Genomic DNA, 21,244 nt, shown 5'->3' with positions numbered 1-21,244 from the left:
CCTGCTGCTGACTTCATTTATTTGTGAGTTTTGCATGCTGGTGTTAATCACATCTTTTGAATCTAAACCGCCATAGGAAAGAAAGTGATTTTTGAGGCTGCACCTGTGAGAGGCAGCATTTCACTGCCCTGGAACATGAGCTACCCCAGCACAGGTTCCTCTATTGAAGAGCCAGCTGCTTGTCAACAAGATGAAGCCCACCTAGCACAACCTTTTACCACTTCATAAGTCCTTTTGAGCCTTATGAGCATTAAAGTAGGTCTCATACTGATAACACAGTTTAAGGCAATCATCTCTTTCCCTTTGCAGATAAGGACTTGAAAACTGACTTGCAGTCTCTCTCTTCTGTGCCACACAGAAAGATTTCTGCAGCCTGCAATTTCTCTTGGCTTAAACAATACTTATCAAATGAGAACATAACTATATAGTAGGTAAGTAAGTATTTTCTGCACTTTGAAGAAGAGCTTGATTTTATTTTGTTTTAATGCTGGTATTCCTTAACAGAATTAGGTTTAAAATATGCATAGGAATAAAAACATGTTAAGGAGCTTAATCAATTCAGCTCCCACTGAACAATAAAACAAACACATTCTTAATCATACTGCTTTATGCTTACTCATAGTCCCTACTGAAGAAGGATGGAAGAGATGGAATTTGGACAGCGCTGTGTTATTCCTAATTACTTGTTGCAAACACTGAAACTGTCAAATTGTTTTGGGAATAGCTTTCAAAAATTAGGAAAATCTAATTAAATCTCCAGTCCAGAGTGAACTGGATCCTAGCTGACTTTGACATGCTTAACTTGCTATATTTGCACGTATTTGACAAAAGTTGATTATTTTTGGTGTGGTTTGTATGACTGTTTGAGAGCTTTTCCCACAATTTGCAGTAAAACTTGTGCTACTACATTTCTGTTCTGCTCTGAATTTCCCTTTAGTGTATTGCCTTTCTCTTTCATGCCCTCATGAAACATAGGGTATTTTTTGTATTTCATCACGAGCACCAAACTCCAAGGAGTAAACTTGCTTAGTTCCTTTTAACAGGAAAGATAAATTCACCTGTATTAACCATAAACACAAGGAATCAGATCCCATTTTTAAACTGACAAAGCTTCACTGAAATGAACGACAGTGTTTTAAGAAATTACAACATGACTCAGCAATAAATGTTAATCACTGTTCCATTATTCACCTCAAATAAAGGTTGAATGATACTTTGGAAATATTACAAGTAGTACAGGTTTTTGGACATCATGTCTAAACCATCTTGCTCCAAATCTTAACCTTCCTTGTAAACTCTGGAGAATTCTATCCTGTACAGTTAGACAGAGATCAAGAGTGATCTGAAGGAGGATGGATTGGATATTAGATTATACCAGTTTTATCCAAACAGGTAAAGAGTCAACCTGATTTATATAAGATGCTAGATTATTTTCCAGCATGTCAATTTTAGTACATTTTTTCTTTAATATCCATGAAGGAAGAAAAGAAAGCAAAAAAGTAACAGCACTGTCCTTGAGAAGGATAGTAGGATTTTGGTATTCATTTTGCAGATTTTTTTTTTATGCATTGTGCTAGGGTGAAAAGATGGAAAGGACTATCTAATTTTCATTAGTACAATTTAAAAGTCAGTCAATAGTCATGTCTATTCAGCATCAGTTTTGGGGTTTCTTAGCCAGTTTTAATTTAGTCAAATGTACAAATGGGTTAATATTTACTTGAGTTAAGAGTGTGCTGGTAGAGGTATCTGATTGAATGCAGCCAAGTAACATAGGACTTTACAGCTTTCTCCGTAACTACATAGCTGATCTTAAGTCTACTTTTATCTTAATCTGATTATGAAGTATGACAAAACCAGAAACTGAACCCGAATAAAAACTGATACAGTGTTTTACATTTAGGTTGTGACTAGGAATGTGGAGAGAGAGAAAAAAAAGGAAAAGGAAAAGAAAGAAAAAGAAAAAAGAAGCTCTTAAAAGCAACCACATTCAGAAACACACACAAATGAAAGAGAGAAGATAATTTAACAGTATTTTTGGAAATTAGCACTCAGAAATTGATTTAAACTGTATCGGCTAAACAACTCTTCTCCCATAATTATCTCAGACTCCATGGGAAAGTGATAGCTCTGTGCTATCACTATACTGATAAAGCTTCTTAAATCCAGATAAAGCTTGTAAGAAAAACAGTGAAGTACCTTGCCTTTTTTCATTATCTTGTACATCAATGCATACACAATTTACAAACCCTTCTCTTAATATTTTGGTAACACCAGAGTGAGACAGACAGGAAATAAACATTAGGAATCAAATTTTAAATTTTATAATTTTAAATTTTAAATTATAATATAAATAGTGCATATTGTTCTAGCACTATATTGTCAACATTGTGAAACAGACATTGGAATAATAATAAAAAAAAAAAGTATTTCAGAATCTCACCATGTACATTTGAGGTGTATTTATTTTGGATCATTTCTATTCTGAAGTCTTTTTGATTATTTCTGTTCCTTGATTTTATACTGTCTATACTTCCCTGTGATTTGAGTCTTTAAGTAAAGTTAATCTCCAGGCAAGCATCTTGGATTGTTCAAAAAATTAAGACAAAAATTATCTAGATTGTTGAAGAGCCAGCTATTTCTCCCTAACCTGATAACATCAGACCATCAGTGACAGTGTTTTCCACATTTGCCATGCTACTCTCTCAATGCCTCTCTAGCAAATTCAGTGTCACAAAACTTGCAGTAAACATCAGAAATTGCGAAAGTTTTTTTTTTTTTTTGTGCGTGTGTGTGTGTGTGTGCGTGTTTTTCTGTTTAAAAATTTACAATCTTTTCTACCGGGAATGCAATGATGAGGATGACCAGCTGTTTTCCCCATCCTGCAGAAACCTCCATTTACTATTGGAATTTTTAACATTTTACTGAGTAGTAAGGCCCAATACTTGCTAAGATGGCCTATTGTTCTGACTTGCTCTCACCTTCTCATCACCTTAGCTTACCTCAGCCTTACCCCAGCAGTTTTGTCTTGCCCTGCTTCTTACATTGCTAACCAATCTTACTGCCACTCCTTGCACAGTGCTGTCTCACTGTACTTTTTAAATTTTAGCCTACAAAGAATAACATAGAAGACTAAAGCACCCCTTCCCTCTCAGGAATCTAATCTGGATCTTCTTCTCACTCAAATCACTCAAACTTCCTAAGTCAATTTTTGTTTTTCATACCTTTCAAGTACTTTCATACACCACCACCTTTCCTACTCCTGTTTTCATGTTTTTAACCTTTGCCTGTGGGAGGAAAGAGAAAAAGTGCAGCTGGGGTGTTATGTGTTGTCAGTCTTTAAAAATAGTGAGGAAAATGTAGATATCCATCCTGATGTATATAAAATCTTTGTCCTGGGTAAGCAGAAACTACATTAGGTTGATGTGAAAAGTAACAGGAAAGTAATAGGAACATGTTCAACTTCATACAGACAGTGTTCCCTGGAGTTATGAGAGAAAACCCATTTAATTTAAAATTCACAAGAATGTGGTTGAATTTAATCATAATTTGTGGCAATAATCAATCTATAGTTGATATAATGATATAAATTTTATTTGCATTACAGTTTCTTCATTTTAAAGTACAACATCAAAAAATACAATGAGTACAACAATAATGCTACTTGGAAACCATTTGAAAATGATTTTAATTTGCAAACATTAAAATCCATGTTGGAAAAAGCAAATCTAAGCTCTGTGTTATAGTAGCTCTATGAGTACCAGCCAACATTAGTAAATTGTGCTAAATACCATACATTTACTATCACAAATCAAGATCAGAAAATCAAGAGAAATAGGACCTCAAAGAAAGTAGGTTTTGAGCAAAGTATGTATAGTGATGTAAAATACAGAGCAATAAATAGAAAATAGAATTACTAATATTCCTTGCAAAAATTAAAAATTGCCTTATTAATTCAGGAAATGATGTAATATTATTATGAAGAAGTCACTGAAGATCTCCCTTCATTATGCACTTATGGTCCATAATATAGGCAGTCCTATAAATAGATGTGGTCCTACAAATATAAGTTTATTTCAGAAATAAGATTAAATCTAATGTATGAATGTTTTGTAAAAAAAAAAAAAAAAAAAAAAAAAAACAACGAGATGCTTCATTCAGAATACTTTATACATATAACACAATATAACACACTTTCTGAGAAGAAAGTTGCTTAGCGAAAATGCAAAGTCTGGAAAAACAAACGTCTTGCATATAAATAAGAGATTGAAAAGTCCATGATTATTTACCTTACAAATGAGATAATTACCAGGAATTATATTAAAGTAAGTGTAATAGTGAAAAATCTATCCAGGATCTTCTGTTTACAACACTGGAATATGTTCAATTTAACTAAAGGTATTCAACTTAAAATGAAAATAGACATACAGCTTTATTTATATTAATGTATTTCAGCTCCCAACCAATATTTAAGAAGATTCAAAGGCAGGGTGTTTCTACAGAAAGCAAAGCTAACTTTTCCTCTTAAAACTAACCATTATTCTGCAAAAGCTATTAAAGCTCCTGGTTTGTAGATTAAGGCTGCCCATGAAAAATAGAGACCTGTATCTGATCTAAATGTTGGATTACTCTACATTTGCATAGTCAAGGACTTTGAAATTTTGTCTGGTTCTTCTAGTGATGGTCACTGTTAGAAACAGTACACAGGACTTTTGGATCTCAACACACAGCATCATCCATGAGACTTTCTGCTCCTAAACTCCTTGCCTGTACACACCATGCCTACACTGTTTCCTATCTTTTTATGGTCTGATTTATTTACATGATCTGTACACCTTAAAATGTGTTTTTCTTCCTCTCCAAAGCTTCTGATGCTGTTTAACAGAGTTGGCTTTTAACTCTGCAGAAGGTTTTCTGCCCAGGGGTAAGTGAAATGATCCACAGGAAAGCTTCATACATTCAAAATCTTGTTCAGTCTCAGAATAAACTCATCACAGCAAATCTTTAAAAAAAATAATAAACAAAATATATATACATATATAAACATATATTTTGAGAGAGAGAGAGAAAAAAAAAAGGAGGGAAAAAAAAAAAAGATGATTTCAGTTACCTCTTTAAACCTTGGAGAAGTACAGTTAGTACTGTGAGAAGGGTGAAAAAAAATCATTTTTTTAAAATCTGTTTTAATTTTCTGGAACAGGGACTCTCTCCAAACACATACACAAAGCATTTGTTAATGACAGTGATAACTGCCATAGTAGTCATAATCAGACATAAAGGAAAACTCATACATTGGTAAAAGGAATATTTTTCTAATTTATATACTGGTGACACCTATATAAACTGTAATATTTCTTATTTATCTATAATGGATATTGTGATGCAGTCCTGAGGGATATTCAGTTGTCCGTTTTTAAGATTGTTTCAGTCTAGCTTTGTTAATTTTACTTCTGGGTCAACTCTGCCCAAGTGCATTTCATTGTTTACAGGCCTAATCTCTGAAATAAACAGGTAGAGATACTAGAGATACTAGAGATACATACCTGTGCATGTTTTTCAAAAAATAAGGTAAAACAAACAAACAAACAACCATTAATAATGCTACAGCTTTAATATCTATCATGAAAATATAATTAACTTCCGGGACAATACAAATGAACACGTTATACTCATTTTTCCTTAAAGAAGCAAGCTAGTTCATTTCTGAACCTTTTTCCCTGCTCCAATTCCTAGCAAAGCTCATAAAAATGCAAAATGTTGTCATCTTCCATTTAATTCCTAAAGTCAGGTTTTGAAGTTACCATCAAGACTGTTTCTGTATGTGCTTGCAGAGCATCTTTAAATGGTAAATGAAATGGGATACTGGGTGTTCTTTGTCCTTATAGTACCATGCAAAGGAGACCAGGTCTGAACATGGTCAGATTCATCTTGGTTGGATTCACCAGGAAAACTTTATTCCTGGAAATTCCTGGAACAACAGAGTGGAAAAATAGTGACCCTCTCCTTTTCCAGACACCTTAGCTGGACCATCTTTGTTTCTTCTGTATCTTCTGTGAACACAATAAATCTGGCAGTCAGCCTTTTCAGACTGAATGGGTGTCACCATAGCTTCTCTGATTCCTTGAGCTTAAAGAATTGATTATTTGAAATCTAAAAGAAAATTATTTGAGTTTAAAACATTTTAAAAGTGTTATGAAGTATAATGCTTATAATCACTTTAATCTTTTCATCTTAGTTAAAATCTTGCATGACAGTTATAAGCTAATGTAACCTAGTTGTCAAAGATCTATGTCTAGTACTAAACATACATGTTTTATCTCTAGGAAAAAAAAAATCTATAGAAAGGCTATAAACCTTATGGATTAATAAACAACACCAGAAAGACATCAAAGTAAGTACAGTGGTAAGTATACTTACAGAGCCATTGATAAACAAAGAAAAACATGTTTTCTAACTTCAGGATAAAATAGGAATTGCCATCTGGAAGGTTGAGTTAGATTTTGGGAGGAAAGCTAACAGAAACAGTATGAATATTTTATTTCAATAAAAAGCAGTGGCACTTGATATTGTGGATTTGGGTCAATAAAGACAGAAATATGGCTGAAAACCAATGTTAGCTGTTTGTCTGTTTTCATTAAGGCGATCCATGAAGCCATAGAAAACAGGCTGGAAGGGATTGGAAGAGATCTTCAGATCCTCTCCTTAATAGAAAGTATGATCAGCAATAACTACATCTTGATCATTGATAGGCAATTGTCCACCCTCTTTTTAAAACCAAATCAAAACAAGCAACCAGAACAGCCCTTATGATGACAGTGATTCTGTGACCTTTTCATGAATCCTCTGTAATCAACAGCTCCTACAACTAGATTGCATTTCTTCCTGTATATTTAGCATATTAGAATCACAGAATCATAGAATATCCTGAGTTGGAAGGGACCCATAAGGATCATCAAGTCCAACTCCTGGCACCGCACAGGTCTGCCCAAAGTTTAGACCATGTGACTAAGTGCACAGTGCAATCGCTTCTTAAATTCAGACAGACTTGGTGCGGTGACTACGTCCCTGGGGAGCCTGTTCCAGTGTGCGACCACCCTCTTGGTGAAGAACCTCTTCCTGATGTCCAGCCTAAACTTCCCCTGCCTCAGCTTCACACCATTCCCGCAGGTCCTATCACTGGTGTTTACAGTGAATAGGTCACCTGCCTCTCCACTCCCTCTCACGAGGAAGTTGTAGGCTGTGATGAGGTCCCCCCCTCAGCCTCCTCTTCTCCAGGCTGAACAGGCCCAGTGCCCTCAGCAGCTCCTCATACGTCTTCCCCTCTAGGCCCTTCACCATCTTTGTCGCCCTCCTCTGGACACTCTCCAACAGTTTAATGTCCTTTTTGTACTGTGGTGCCTGGAACTGCACACAGTACTCAAGGTGAGGCCGGACCAGCGCACAGTAGAGTGGGACAATCACCTCCTTCGACCGACTAGCGATGCCGTGCTTGATGCATCCCAGGATACAGTTGGCCTTCCTGGCTGCCAGGGCACACCGCTGGCTCATATTCAACTTGCTGTCAACCACAACCCGCAGATCCCTCTCTGTAGGGCTGCTCCCCAGAGTCTCGTTGCCCAGTCTGTACGTATAGCCAGGGTTGCCCTGTCCCAGGTGCAGGACCCAGCACTTGCTCTTGTTAAACTTCATGTGGTTGGTGATCGCCCAGCTCTCCAATCCATCCAGATCTCTCTGCAAGGCCTTTCCACCCTCATCCGAGTCCACAACTCCTCCAAGTTTAGTGTCGTCAGCAAATTTGCTCAGAACACCTTCTAGTCCTACATCCAAATCATTTATTAAAACATTGAAGAGGACTGGCCCTAAAATGGAGCCTTGAGGGACCCCACTAGTGACCATCCACCAGCCAGATGTGGCCCCATTAACCACAACCCTTTGAGCCCTGCCTGTCAGCCAATTGCTCACCCATCGGATGATGGTTTTGTTAAGTTGTATGCTGGACATTTTGTCCAGTAGGATCCTATGGGAAACCGTGTCAAAAGCCTTGCTGAAGTCCAAAAAGATCACATCAGCTGGTTTCCCTTGGTCAACTAGATGGGTGATCTTATCATAAAAGGAAATCAAATTTGTTAAGCAGGACCTACCCCTCATGAACCCATGTTGGCTGAGACCAATGACTGCATTGTCCCCCAGGACAATAACTTCAAGGATCATCTTCAATAACTTCAAGGATCATCTTCTCCATAATTTTACCAGGCAATGACGTGAGACTGACAGGCCTGTAATTGCTAGGGTCTTCCTTCTTACCCTTCTTGAAAATTGGCACAACATTTGCCAGCTTCCAGTCTACTGGGACCTCTCCAGATTCCCAAGATTGTTGAAAAATAATTGAGAGAGGTCCCGCGATGACATCAGCCAGCTCTTTTAAGCACCCTGGGATGGATCCTATCTGGACCCATGGACTTGTATGGATCCGGGTGGAGCAGCAAATCCCGCACACGTTCAGGGTCGGTAGGGAGTTTGTCATTCCCACCGTCATGGTCCTCCCTCTCAGGGCACCCAGGGTCCCGAAGCCCATCATCAGTGTTGAAGACAGAGGTGAAGAAGGCATTAAACATCTCTGCTTTGCCTATGTCATTGTCTGTGAGGAAACCTTCCCCGTCAAGCAGCGGACCTATGTTTTCTTTGGTTCACCTTTTTCTGTTAACATATCTAAAAAAAACCTTTTTTATTGTCTATCACAGACATGGCCAGCTTCAACTCTAGTTGGGCTTTGGCCACACGAATTTTCTCCCTACATACACGAACAGCATCCCTGTATTCCTTCCTTGTCGCCTGACCCTTCTTCCAGTAGCCGTACACCTTCTTTTTCTGCCTAAGCTCCAGTAGAAGATCCCTGGTCAGCCAGGCCGGCCTTCTGCCCTGCCTGCCTGCCTTCCGATATTTTGAAATCGCCTGATCTTGTGCTTTTAGGAGTCAGTGCTTAAAGATTGACCAGCACTGATGGACGCCTATGCCTTCAAAAGTAGCTTCCCAGGGGACCTTGCTGACTAGTTCCCTGTGCAGCCTGAAGTCTGCTTTCCCCATATCCAGGGCTGAAGTTTTGGTTACAGTTTTCCTTCTGTCACCACAAATTCTAAACTCAACCACTTCATGGTCACTATGACCGAGACGGCCGCCAATTGCCACGTCTCCCACAACACCCTCTCTGTTCTCCAGCAACAGATCAAGGAGGGCACCTTTCCTAGTTGGCTCCCTTAGCACCTGCACCAAGAAGTTATCGTCTAGGTGCTTTATGAACCTCCTGGACTTGCTCGTGTCAGCCATGTGGTGATCCCAGCTGACGTCTGGGAAGTTGAAATCTCCCATAAGAACAAGGGGAGTTGATCTTGAGGCATCGCTTAGTTCTGCAAAGAATAATTCATTGGTGTTGTCGTCCTGGCCGGGTGGTCTGTAATAGACTCCCACAACAACATCCCCTTTATTTGTTCGTCCCTTAATCCTTACCCAGAGGCTCTCAACTTTGCCATCCCCAACTTGAAGTTCCACGCAGTCCAGCCCATGCTTCACATACACTGCCACCCCACCACCTCGCCTACCCTGCCTGTCCCTCCTGAAGAGCTTGTAACCATCTATTGCATCACACCAGCCACAGGACTCATCCCAACAGGTTCGCTTATGCTGATGATGTCGTAGCTGCGGGACTGGGCAAAGACTTATTCCTCATACTGCATGTGTTTGTGTAGAAGCACTTCAAATGCGCTTCCCTACACACAGCACCTTGTGGAGCCGACCGAAGGACCTCACTGGCACACAGTCCCTCTGATTCTAGCGCACCATCCCTTAGCTCATCACCAGCGTGCCTGGTTTTATCCCCTTCCCCCTTCAACTCTTGTTTAAAGCCCTATCTATCAGCCCTGCCAACTCCTGAGCCCAAATCCTTACACCTCTCTGAGAGAGGCGCATCCCATCTGGTGCCAGCAGGCCTGGCGTCACGTAGACCTTCCCATGATCGAAAAACCCGAAGTTCTGTCGGTTGCACCAGTCTTGAAGTCACACGTTAATGTGGTGAGCCCGCTTGTCAGCAGCGATCCCCCCTATCAGAAGGACAGAGGCAAACACAACCTGAGCCCCTGATCCTTTAAGTAGTTGCCCCAAAGCCCTAAAGTCCCTTTTGATTGCTCTCAGACTTCTTGTTGCTACCTCATCATTACCAGCCTGAAAGACCAGTAGTGGGTAGTAGTCGGTGGGCTGTACTAGGCGCTTGACTTTCTTAGCGAAGTCTCTCACCCGAGCCTCGGGGAGACAACAGACTTCCCTGTGGGTTGGGTCCGGTCAGCATATTGGGCCCTCTGTCCCTTTCAAAAGGGAGTCCCCCATGACAATAACCCTTCTGTCCTTCTTGAGAGACGATGTAGCAATGCGTGGGGTAGGTTGCCTTGCCTTAGGCACCCTCTCCAACTGGGATGGGCTTTCGTCTACTTCATTGTTCTGACTATGGTGTTCTAGAGCCTCGTACCTGTTACATAAGGGTAGATGGGAAGGTGAGGTGGGCAGGGACGGGGCTCGCCTAACACCCCAAACAGGAACCTGCCTCCATTCCCCCCTGTGGCCTAGGTCCCCTCTTACTGCCTGGTGGGATGAGGGGACTTTTATCTCCTGCATAGCAGGAGGCACCTGTGCTGCGGCAGGCTCCTGAGTCTGTCTCAGAATGGGTAGAGTACACCTCCACCAGTCAATTTCCCTCTCTGACTCCCTGATGCTCCTGAGCCTGCTCACCTCCTCCCGAAGCTCCGCTACCTGTTTGAGCAGCTCTTCAACCTGGGCACAACTCCCACAGGCATACCCTTCGCTGCTGCTGTTGGATACGGACAGAAGACTCGGGCACACCATGCAGCCCAAGACCTGGACGGTGGTGTGTTTCCCCGAGCCCTCAGTCTGAGTAGCCACATCGGTGACCGTGGCTGGAGAGGCCGCAAGAGATGCGGAGGCCATGGTTTTCTGGCTGGTCGATACCATGGCCAGGTTTCTCGCAAGCAGGCTACCAGTACCAGTACCAAAGGGAAAGACCTCTGCAAGAGAGCGGTGAGGGGCACTCCCTGCTCACCCTGCCTGCGCGAACTGCCGCGCCACTCCCTTCTGACGTGCCATGCCCTGTTTGCCCGCCCTGGTCGCCGCGCTCCTGGTCGCTCGCGATCCCTAGGGGCTGCTTTTGAACGGCTGGGGAGGGGGCGCTGCTGGCTCCGCCTGCGCCTCGTCAGCCTCCCTCGAGGGCTGCCGGATCGTGGCGGCTCCCTCGGCTGCTTTGAGTGGCCTCGATGCCGAAAAAAACCCTTGCCTGTCTCGATCCCCCGCTCCGCTGCAGAACGCGTCTGCCCCAGAGCCGATTGCCTCGGCAAGAGAGGCGATTTACTTTATCTCCTATCTGCAGTGGGCTGCGAGAATAATTTATTTTCATTTTGATCTGCTTGATATATGAAGTATTTATAATAGTTGCATACTTTAGAACTAAGAAGTCTTTTATCACTTATTCTCCCTTTTTTATTCCTGCATACTTATCTTCCCAATTCTTCCTTCTTTTATTAAAGTTCATTTTACCAAGCCTTCTTATAATTCTCAGTGGTGTGCTCTTTGAAATGATCCACATCTTTCTTGCTGAGAATGCTTAAAACGGAATCCAGCAATATATGCTCCAATATAATTCTTCCAGCATTACCTAGAGATTTTTCAAGAGCTCTATCGCAATTTCTATTCTGAGCCTCAAAGATAACGTGTATTGTCAGTTAACATGCCAATTAGCACATCTTTTTTTTTTTTTTTTTTTTTCCCCTCCCTTTATGTTGAACAAAACATGCCTTTCTTTCACAATATTCTTGTCAAGTGGATTTATCAGGTCTCTTAACCTGGTAAGTAATAGTTTTGATTCTTATTCTCTGTTTATTTGGCAATGTGTTATTGTTCCCAGAAACAAAGTAAGAATGGAGACTGAGAATGAGGCCACTTACTTTTCCTTTTGAGGGAAAAACAGTAATGAAAAAACCTAATAATGTATCATATCTTTGGTTCTCACTAATCTTCAAAGAATTTTGAAAAAAAGGAACACATGAAGAGGAGGTCTTGCATCAAGAACTGACTACATAAATGGTGGCATCATCAATGGAGACTAGATTTGTATTTATGCTCAAGAAAGAAAAGGTAAGAGTTGCATAAATTTGACATTAAACATATGCAGTTACACAAATTTTGTTACATAATTTTTGACTTAGAGGTGAATTGAAAATGGGGAAAAAGCAAAACACCTAATTAAATTGTTTATAGTAGCAATGCTATTTGAGCTGAAAGGTTCACGCTAGCCTCAACTTTATTATTAAGGGGAACTGTGACCACATGTAAATTTTTAAACACATAGAGTTTTTAGAAAAAAAAAAAAAAAAAAAAAGAAGATGGTTAATTTCATAAATGTCACTCAAGAGAAGAAATAACTCGGATAAATATTAAACTGAATACAAAGGCCTGCAAATCAATACAGTAGAAGTTAAGTTAGCTGTTGTTTATTTTATTTTTAACTGTAAAGGTAAGGTGAATAAATTATTTTGCCAGCTGTTCAGAAATTGATTCAGTGTTTTTGCTTTTAAAATTTCCAAACTCATCTTTACATATGGAGAAAATGCAACTATCGTATAAAAGAAAATGCAATGTAAGAAAAAAAAAAAAAGAAATTTACTATTACATTTACTATTACACCACTTAATTGTATCTCTATGAAAGTTATTTGAATGAGAATAATATTTGTTAGATATACATGGAAGTGTCTTTCCCACACTGCTTAAATTTATATGAGTGATTATTGCCTTCTGTATCCCCCTATGCTCTAAAGAGCAAAACTTTTCTTGACTCACAGAATCATGGAATGGCTGAGATTGGAGGGAACTTCTGGAGCTTATCTAGTCTGGCCCCCACTGCTCAAGAAGGACCACCTAGAACAGGTTTCCCAGTACCATGTCCAGGAGGTTTTTGAAGATCTCCAATGAAGGAGACTCCACAATCTCTGGAAACCTGTGCCAGTGCTCAGTCACCCGCACTGTACAGAAGTGCTTCTTGACATTCAGAGGGAATCTCCTGTGATTCAAGAGTCCCATTGCCTCTTGTCCTGCCACTGGGCAACACTGAGCACAGCCTGGCTCTGTCTGCTTTGCACTTTCCCTTCATACTTTGATGAGTGTGGTGGTTTTACCATGTTAGGCAGCTGAACACCACAACCACCCTCTCACTCCCCCTCCTTAGATGAGGAGGGGAAGAAGTAAAGGAAAGAACAACTCACGGGTTGAGATAAGGATGATTTAATTAAAAGAAAAAAAAATAATTATTAGGGAAAGATTATTATTAATCAAACAATTTAACTAAAGGGAAAAAAGGGAAAGGGGAAAAGAGAGGGGGAAAGGGAAAAAACAAAACAAAACAAGTAAAGGCTATATGGAAGTGCAGAGGAAAGAAATTACTCTCTACTTCCCAAAAATGAGCGATGCTTGACCACGTCCTTGAAGCAGGGCCTCAACGCACGTAGGCGGTGTTCGGGAGGAGGACAGACGTTTTCACAATGAGAGCCCACCCCTCCCCTCTTCCTCCTTTTTCCACCTTTTATTGCTGAGTGTGACATCATATGGTATGGAATATCCCTTTGGTTGGTTTAGGTCAGCTGCCCTGGTGATGTTTCTTTCTCATTTTTTTGCTCACCCCCTAGGAGGGTTAGAGAGAGTCCTGATGCTGTGCCAGCACTGCTCAGCAGCAGACAACGCTGGTGTGATACCACTGCTGTTCTAGCTACAAGTGCAGAGCACAGCACTGCAAGGGCTGCTGCAGGGAAAGTTAACATCCCAGCCAGACCCAGTACAACCTCCACCCCTTATTCCATAACATTTGTGTCACTCTCAGGTCCCCCATACTTTAGCATATAAGTATTCTCATCACCATTGTTCCTTGTTCTTTAACAGATTGATAGGTAGGTATATCTTTTCATTCTATAGGTCTTTCTCGGAAAATGTTCATAAGAACTGTTGATGATTTAGTCTTTATCTGCCAAAGTGGTCACTCAGGGCAGGTGGAGTTGGATGTCTGGATGCCAGCACCAGCTTAGCTCAAGTCCTTGTTGCACTTGCCCAGTTCCTTGCAAAGTTGACCTGTCGTTGATCCTGCAGCATCTTCCTATAACTTAGATTACAGATTAGTTTTCTCTCAAGGTTAAATCTCCTTGAGGCACGCACTTGATATCCCCATTCTTCTGCATGACCCAACAGGTATACCCTGGTCCTTGGGCGAAGACAATCCCACGAGTGGGTTTGCCCTTTCCTGAGGCAGGAGCAACCCACACCACCTTCCCCATCCACTTTCCTACATGCACTGTGGGGACTTTAGCTCCTTTCACCGTGTGTAGGGGTTTTGTTTCAGCAGGACCAGCACGGCTGTCAGACCCCCTGTTGTTAACTAGCCAAGTGGCTTCTGGTAGATTTATGCCTCGTTGTTTTCATGTCCCAGCACCCAATGCTCGTAACATAGTCTTTTAACAGTCCATTGTACCTCTCAACCTTCCCAGAGGCTTGTGGGTGATAAGGGATGTGATACACCCACTCAATACCATGCCTCTTGGCCCAGGAGGTGACAAAATTGTTTCGGAAATGACTCCCATTGTCAGACTCAATTCTCTCTGGTGTACCATGATGCCACAGCACTTGCCTTTCTAGGCCCAAGATAGTGTTTCAGGCCATGGCATAGTTCACGGGGTATGTTTCCAGACACCCAGTAGTTGCTTCTACCATGGTGAGTATGTACAGTTTGCCTCGGCGAGTTTGTGGGAGTGGTCCGATATAGTCAATTTGCCAGGCCTCAACATATTGAAACCCTAGCCACCGCCCCCTGTTCCAGGGAGATTTTACCTTCATGGCTCTCTTGATTGCAGCACAGGTCTCACACTCATGGGTAACCTGTGTGATGGCCTCAATGGTCAGGTCCACCCCTTGATCACGAGCCCATCTGTATGTGGCATCCCTCCCCAGATGTCCTGATGTTTCATGGGCCCGTCGAGCTACAGACAGCTCACCCTTATGTCCCCAGTCCAGGTCCACCTGAGCCACTTCAGGTTTTGAAGCTTGATCCACCTCTTCATTGTGCTGATGTTCTTCAGTAGCGCGACTCTTGGGCATGAGGGCATTTACACGATGTACTTTTACATCCAGATTTTCTACCCGGGCAGCAATATCTTGCCACAGGGTAGCAGCCCAGATAGGTTTACCTCTGCGCTGCCAGTTGCTCTATTTCCATTGCTGCAGCCACCCCCACAGATCATTTGCCACCATCCATGAGTCAGTGTAGTGATACAGTACTGGCCATTTTTCTCTTTCGGCAATCTCTAGGGCTAGTTGTATGGCTTTTACTTCTGCATACTGACTCAACTCGCCTTCCCCTTCCATGGCCTCCACAACTCATTGTGTGGGACTCCACACAGCAGCTTTCCATTTCCGATGGCTCCCTACCACATGGCAGGGTCCGTCAGTGAACAACACGTACTGCTTTCTGTCTTCTGGCAACTCATTATATGGTGCTGCCTCTTCAGCACGGGTTACCACTTCTGTCGGCACTTCGAAATCTCTGCCTTCCGGCCAGTCCATGATCTCTTCCAGGATTCCTGGGCAATTAGGTTTTCCCATTCGAGCCCACTGTGTAATTAATGCTATCCACTTACTCCATATAGCATCAGCCACATGGTGTGTAGTGGGAATTTTCCCTTTGAACATCCAATGTAACACAGGTAGCCGTGGTGTCAAGAGGAGCTGTGCTTCTGTACCCACAACTTCTGAAGCAGCTCGAACACCCTCATATGCTGTTGGTATCTCTTTTTCAGTTGGGGTGTAATTGGCTTCTGATCCCCGATAGCCCCGGCTCCAGAAACCCAGAGGTCGACCTCGAGTTTCTTCTGCGGTTTTCTGCCAGAGGTTGCAGGTGAGGCCATGCTCCCCAGCTGCAGTGTAAAGTACGTTTTGCACAGCTGGTCCGGTATGGACAGGCCCAAGGGCTACTGCACGAGCTATTTCTTGTTTGATTTGTTCAAAGGCCTGTTGTTGCTCGGGGCCCCACTCAAAATAGTTTCTCTTTCGAGTCACTCGATATAGAGGACTCACAAGTTGACTATAGCCTGGAACATGCATTCTCCAGAATCCCACAGGGCCTAGGAAAGCTTGTGTTTCTTTTTTTGCTAGTTGGCAAAGACATAACCGTTATTTTGTTGATCACATCCATCGGAATATGGCGGCGTCCATCCTGCCATTTTACCCCCAAGAACTGGATTTCTTGTGCAGGTCCCTTGACCTTACTCTGTTTAATGGCAAAAGCAGCTTTCAGGAGAATTTGAATTACTTTCTTCCCTTTCTCAAAAACTTCTGCTGTGTTGCCCCACACGAGGATGTCGTCAATGTTGTTGAAGTACCCTCTCTTGAGGTAGTCTATGCCAAGGATGCATGGAACCTCTGGGCCAGTCACAGTGGGATGCTTTTGCCATCTAACATTCCCAGTTAGACTCACTTCAGCTTCCAATACAGCTAGCTGTTGGGATCCCCCTGTCACTCCAGAGATACAGATGAGTTCTGTCCCTTGGTAGCCTGATGGCATTAAGGTACACTGTGTGCCAGTGTCCACTAGAGCTTTGTATTCTTGTGGTTCCAATGTGCCAGATCCACACAGTCCAATAAATCCGGTTATCCCTCTCTTCTACCTGGCCAGAGGCAAGGCCCCTCTAGTCCTGGTTGGAGTGTCTGTCACTTAATTCTTGTAAATGAGAAGCAGAGGTCCCTTCATCAGGGTTAAGAATAACATCAACTCTTCTACTGCCCCTGGGGAACTGCCCAACAGAAACTGGAGCAGCTTTTGTCTTAGGAGCCCCTCTTCTTGCTGCTGTATTTCCCTTCAGTTCACGTACCCGAGCAGCTAGGGTTGAAGTAGGTACACCATCCCATTTCCTCATATCTTCCCCGTGGTCACGCAGATAAAACCACAAGGTGCCACGTGGTGTGCATGAGATATGCTCCAGTTCCTTCATCATCTTTGTATCTATTTGCTGGACTATCTCCAGTATGTCCATGTACTGTTTTGTACTAGGTAGTCCATAACTGGATGGAGGTGTGGCCTCACCAGTGCTGATTAGAGAGGAAGGATCACCTCCCTTGACCTGCCTGCAATACTTTACTTTATGTAGCCCAGTTTACCATCAGCCTTTGCAGCAAGGCACATGGTTGGCTCATAAACTTCAACCTGATTTCAACTTCCTACTTGTAAACTTTCCATCGGTACTGTGAAGACTCAGTTTGTCACAACAGAAAAAAAAAAAAAGTCTGAAAAGAGGACTTTTCATATATTAAATGCCATGTAGTGTCTCTTAACTTTTAACCCCGTAGAATGCTTAACTCACATATAGTCTCATGAAAATATAACTCTTTTGCAAATTCTGGTTGCATACTTATCAAATTGAAAAATAAAGAAAATCTATTCCCAGAATGGTAAAATTGATACACAACTGAGAGTATGCTACCAAAAATGGTATAGAAAAATATGACAAATTTTTATACTTTTAAGAAAGTTTACCAAGTGATTAAGAAATCAATCATAATGGAGAAGATCTCTAGCTAAGGTAAAGTGTGAAAACACCAGCACAGACAGGGGTGTTTAAATCTCACAAAAATAATATATTTTAAATTATGATTTGTATACTATTTGTCTATATGAGAGGGAGGAAGGGAGGAAGGAAGTGGAAGTTGATTATAATTTCTACAAGGTAAATGTCTATACTCACACTTTTTATTGAATAGGTAATTGATGACTTTGTTAACTAGGACTATCTGAGAAAGCTTGTGAATGCACTCTGTTCAGCTAGTTACACTGTTTTCTTTTGAAAGTCACTTCCATTATTTGAACAAGGGCAGGGCTGTCATCCAGACCTAGGGAGGCTGGAGAAATGCGCTGCCATAAAACTCATGAAATTCAACACATTCTAATGCCTACACTTATTCTGCTCTTATAGTCTTCCCTAGACATCTGTTACAAGCCAACATAGTTCTTATGTTATTGCTGTTTAAAGTAGTGGTAAATATACATAAGTTGAAAGACTTTGTAAAGATTTATAATAATAATAATAAAAAAATGGAGTAAATATCAATAGAATTATATTTAGGAAATAAATGCTTAATTAAAAATGTATAATAACATGCTGCCTCATAACTTTCCCAATACCGCCCTCCTCCCCAGTTATTTGACCGTCAGAAGATATTCTTTAGTGTGTTTGTCTGTTTCTCTTGTATTTCACCTCATTGTTTTTTTTTTTTTTTTTTAATAAGAATTAAGGCAAATACTCATTTAGTTTTCATTGATAGATTTCCATTTGTAGCACATCCTAACTGTATTAAAGCAGTTTATTAAAACTACTTTTCATGTTCTCTATGATCTGGAAAATAAGCAAACATGCACAAATATTATGTAAGATCTGCCTATCAACCCTTTATTTGCAGACATACCCTTTTAACCATTCCTTTGTCCTTCCTACTGACCATCTGAAATGCTTGTTCATTGTTTTGGCTCTGAAGCCATATTTGGTATAATTTAAACTTCAGTGTAGGATTCATATTTGTCACCTCTGGATAAGAAAGTAATAAATCTTATATACAGACCTTGAGAGCTTCAGTCTGGTTTTAACTGTCTCTTAAAGTTGACCTTTATGGAATTGCAAATGTTTATTGCATTCTTATTTTTATAATTCACATTAATCTGAAAATATCTAAATTGAGATTTCTTCAGCCAAGATTCTTTTCCATAGGCAGGTCTTCCCTAATTTCTTCACCACCTACCAGAAAAACAAACAAACAAGCAAAAAAATGACCAAAGGAGTGAAACATCTCTCCTATGAAGACAGGCTGAGAAAGTTGGGGTTGTTCAGTCTGGAGAAGAAGCAGCTCTGGAGAGACCTTATAGTGGCCTTCCAGTACTTAAAGGAGGCTTCCAAGAAGATGGGGAGGGACTCTTTATCATGGATTGTACTGATACGACAAGAAGTAATTGTTTTAAACTAACAGAGAGATTTAGATTAGATACGAGGAAGAAATTCTGTACTCTGAGGGTGGTGATGCCCTGGAACAGGTTGCCCAGAGAAACTGTGGATGCCCTGTCCCTGGAGGTGTTCAAGACCAGGTTGGACGGGGCTTTGAGGAACCTGGTCTAGCAGAAGGTGTCTCTTCCCATGGTAGGGGGTTTGGAACTAGATGATCTTTAAGGTCCCTTCCAACCCAAACCATTATTTGATTCTATGATTCTAAATAGCTTGTCAGGAATACATTTAATTTGGATATTGAAAGTATGTCTGACCAACAAGATCATAAAATTTTGATGGGCTTTTTAAACAGAAATATTGAATTCAGTCAGATGGTTGTTGCAGCTGATAATCTAGAAAGCCTCGTTTCTACATTCTTACACCACCCAATGTCTTAGCAATTACATCTGATTAATTTAGATAAAATGTTCCTTTTTTTTTTTTTTTTTCCCCTGAATTTGTGCTTAATGAAATATCCTAAATTTAAATTATTGCTTACACAAACTCAATTTGTCTTTGCAGAGTATGAAGAAAAAAATGTTCTAGAATCTCTGGAGTCAGGTAACTACATAACTTTATTAAACAAATTCAATTGACCAAAGTAATCTTGTTAAAAGAATTCATACTTTCTTCCTGTAAAGCAATTTCAGAGTGTCATTCCATAGTAATGAATCTCTTTTTTTTTTTTTTTTTTTCACGGACTGTTACAATGTTTTATAGATTTTCAAACAGAAAATCGAGGTGCACCTTTAAAAGCTTGCAAATTAAAACGGTGGAATCCTTTACAAGAATACTGATAATAAGATTTGAGGGAATTGTATGTTTCCATAGTTAACATACTCTTTCTTTTACTTTCCATCTACAGTTCCTAATTACTTTATTAAGCTCAATTGACAGATTGCTGTCTGGGGGCAGAAACAAGAGTATGGATAAAGAAATTGTTTTAATATTCAGCTTGGCAATAATCATGTTTTATTAATGTTATTTACCTTATATTATCTATTCTATATGATGTATCAGTTTGAGTGACCCAGATTAAAAACTGCTGTGTAGCTGTATGCAAATTGTAACCAAGACAGGTAGGGGGTTATTTGATTTTTTTTTTTTCTTTTACAGATTACTTCAAAAACCAAACTGAATTAAAACCAACAAACAAACAAACAAACCAACAAGGAGATGAAGCCTTAGAAGCCCTTATATAAATGTTTCAGGACATCAAGAACACCTTGCTAAATGAATTTCCTATGCATAAGCAGCATACTCATTTTTCATACCTCAATATTTAATTACCATGTGATAATAATACAAACAGTGAGAGAGGATAGCAGTACTTTCCACAAGACAACAACAGTGTTTTTCATTAAAAATAAAATGTCCTTTCTGCACAGATTTTTTTTTCAATTTTTATTTTTTTTTAGCATACAAATTTAATTAAAACACCAGTAACATTTTTTAACATTGATCATAAATGGATTATAGAACATAGAATGACTCATTAAAATGAGCAAGATAAACCTGCAAATAGGGAACATTTAAATTTTCTTGACTTACCACCTTTTTCCTATGCTTCTTTAATTTTTAACAATACCACGTATGATTTTTTATGTGTCATTAGTGGCACTTACTGAGAGTAGGACTGGAATCCAAACAACCTCATTTTCCTGTTGCTGGCACTAACAACATATGTTTTCCTAACATCAGATCTTCAACAATAACAATATTAGCACATTTCTTATATATCCAGAACTTTCCTCCTTTTCTGTTTCTTCAGTTGGAAGTTTATTTGTTTGTTCTGCATCTTTATTTTATAGGTAGTCATTTTCACATCTGCAAACATTCTTTTTCTTTAGATTTTTTTTGTTTGATCAGTGTTAGGATGTTATGCAGTTAACTTCTTTTTATTTTTTGTACTGCATACCATAGAACCTCTCACCTTATCTTTATGATTATGGAATACCACTGTGTTTGCAGCACTTTGATATTTAAAATATGTCGACTATTGCCTGGTACTGTGTCTGAAAACTTTCCCTATTTAGGAGCAAGTAGTGAGACCATCTTTATATTAACAATAAAATGTGTTTATTTTTCTTTTAATTACAATACATGTTTTTCTCTCTGAGCAGATTT

The 21,244-nt window shown here is 40.3% G+C and overlaps 1 long non-coding RNA gene across 1 annotated transcript; it reads left to right on the top strand.

Annotated features, from left to right (window-relative positions):
- The first annotated feature begins 308 nt into the window (after positions 1-308).
- LOC118245711 (uncharacterized) lies at positions 309-21,020 on the top strand. Its single transcript, XR_004777947.2, has 6 exons — positions 309-431; positions 4,863-4,921; positions 6,321-6,400; positions 12,077-12,189; positions 19,640-19,678; positions 20,234-21,020. It is a non-coding gene; the product is annotated as an uncharacterized LOC118245711 (long non-coding RNA).
- The last annotated feature ends 224 nt before the right edge of the window (positions 21,021-21,244 follow it).

The sequence above is a fragment of the Cygnus atratus genome, chromosome 1 (genome assembly GCF_013377495.2).
Source record: "Cygnus atratus isolate AKBS03 ecotype Queensland, Australia chromosome 1, CAtr_DNAZoo_HiC_assembly, whole genome shotgun sequence".
Taxonomy (NCBI): domain Eukaryota; kingdom Metazoa; phylum Chordata; class Aves; order Anseriformes; family Anatidae; genus Cygnus; species Cygnus atratus.
The sequence above is the reverse complement of the archived record's forward strand: the minus strand, read 5'-3'. Positions and strand labels throughout refer to the sequence as shown.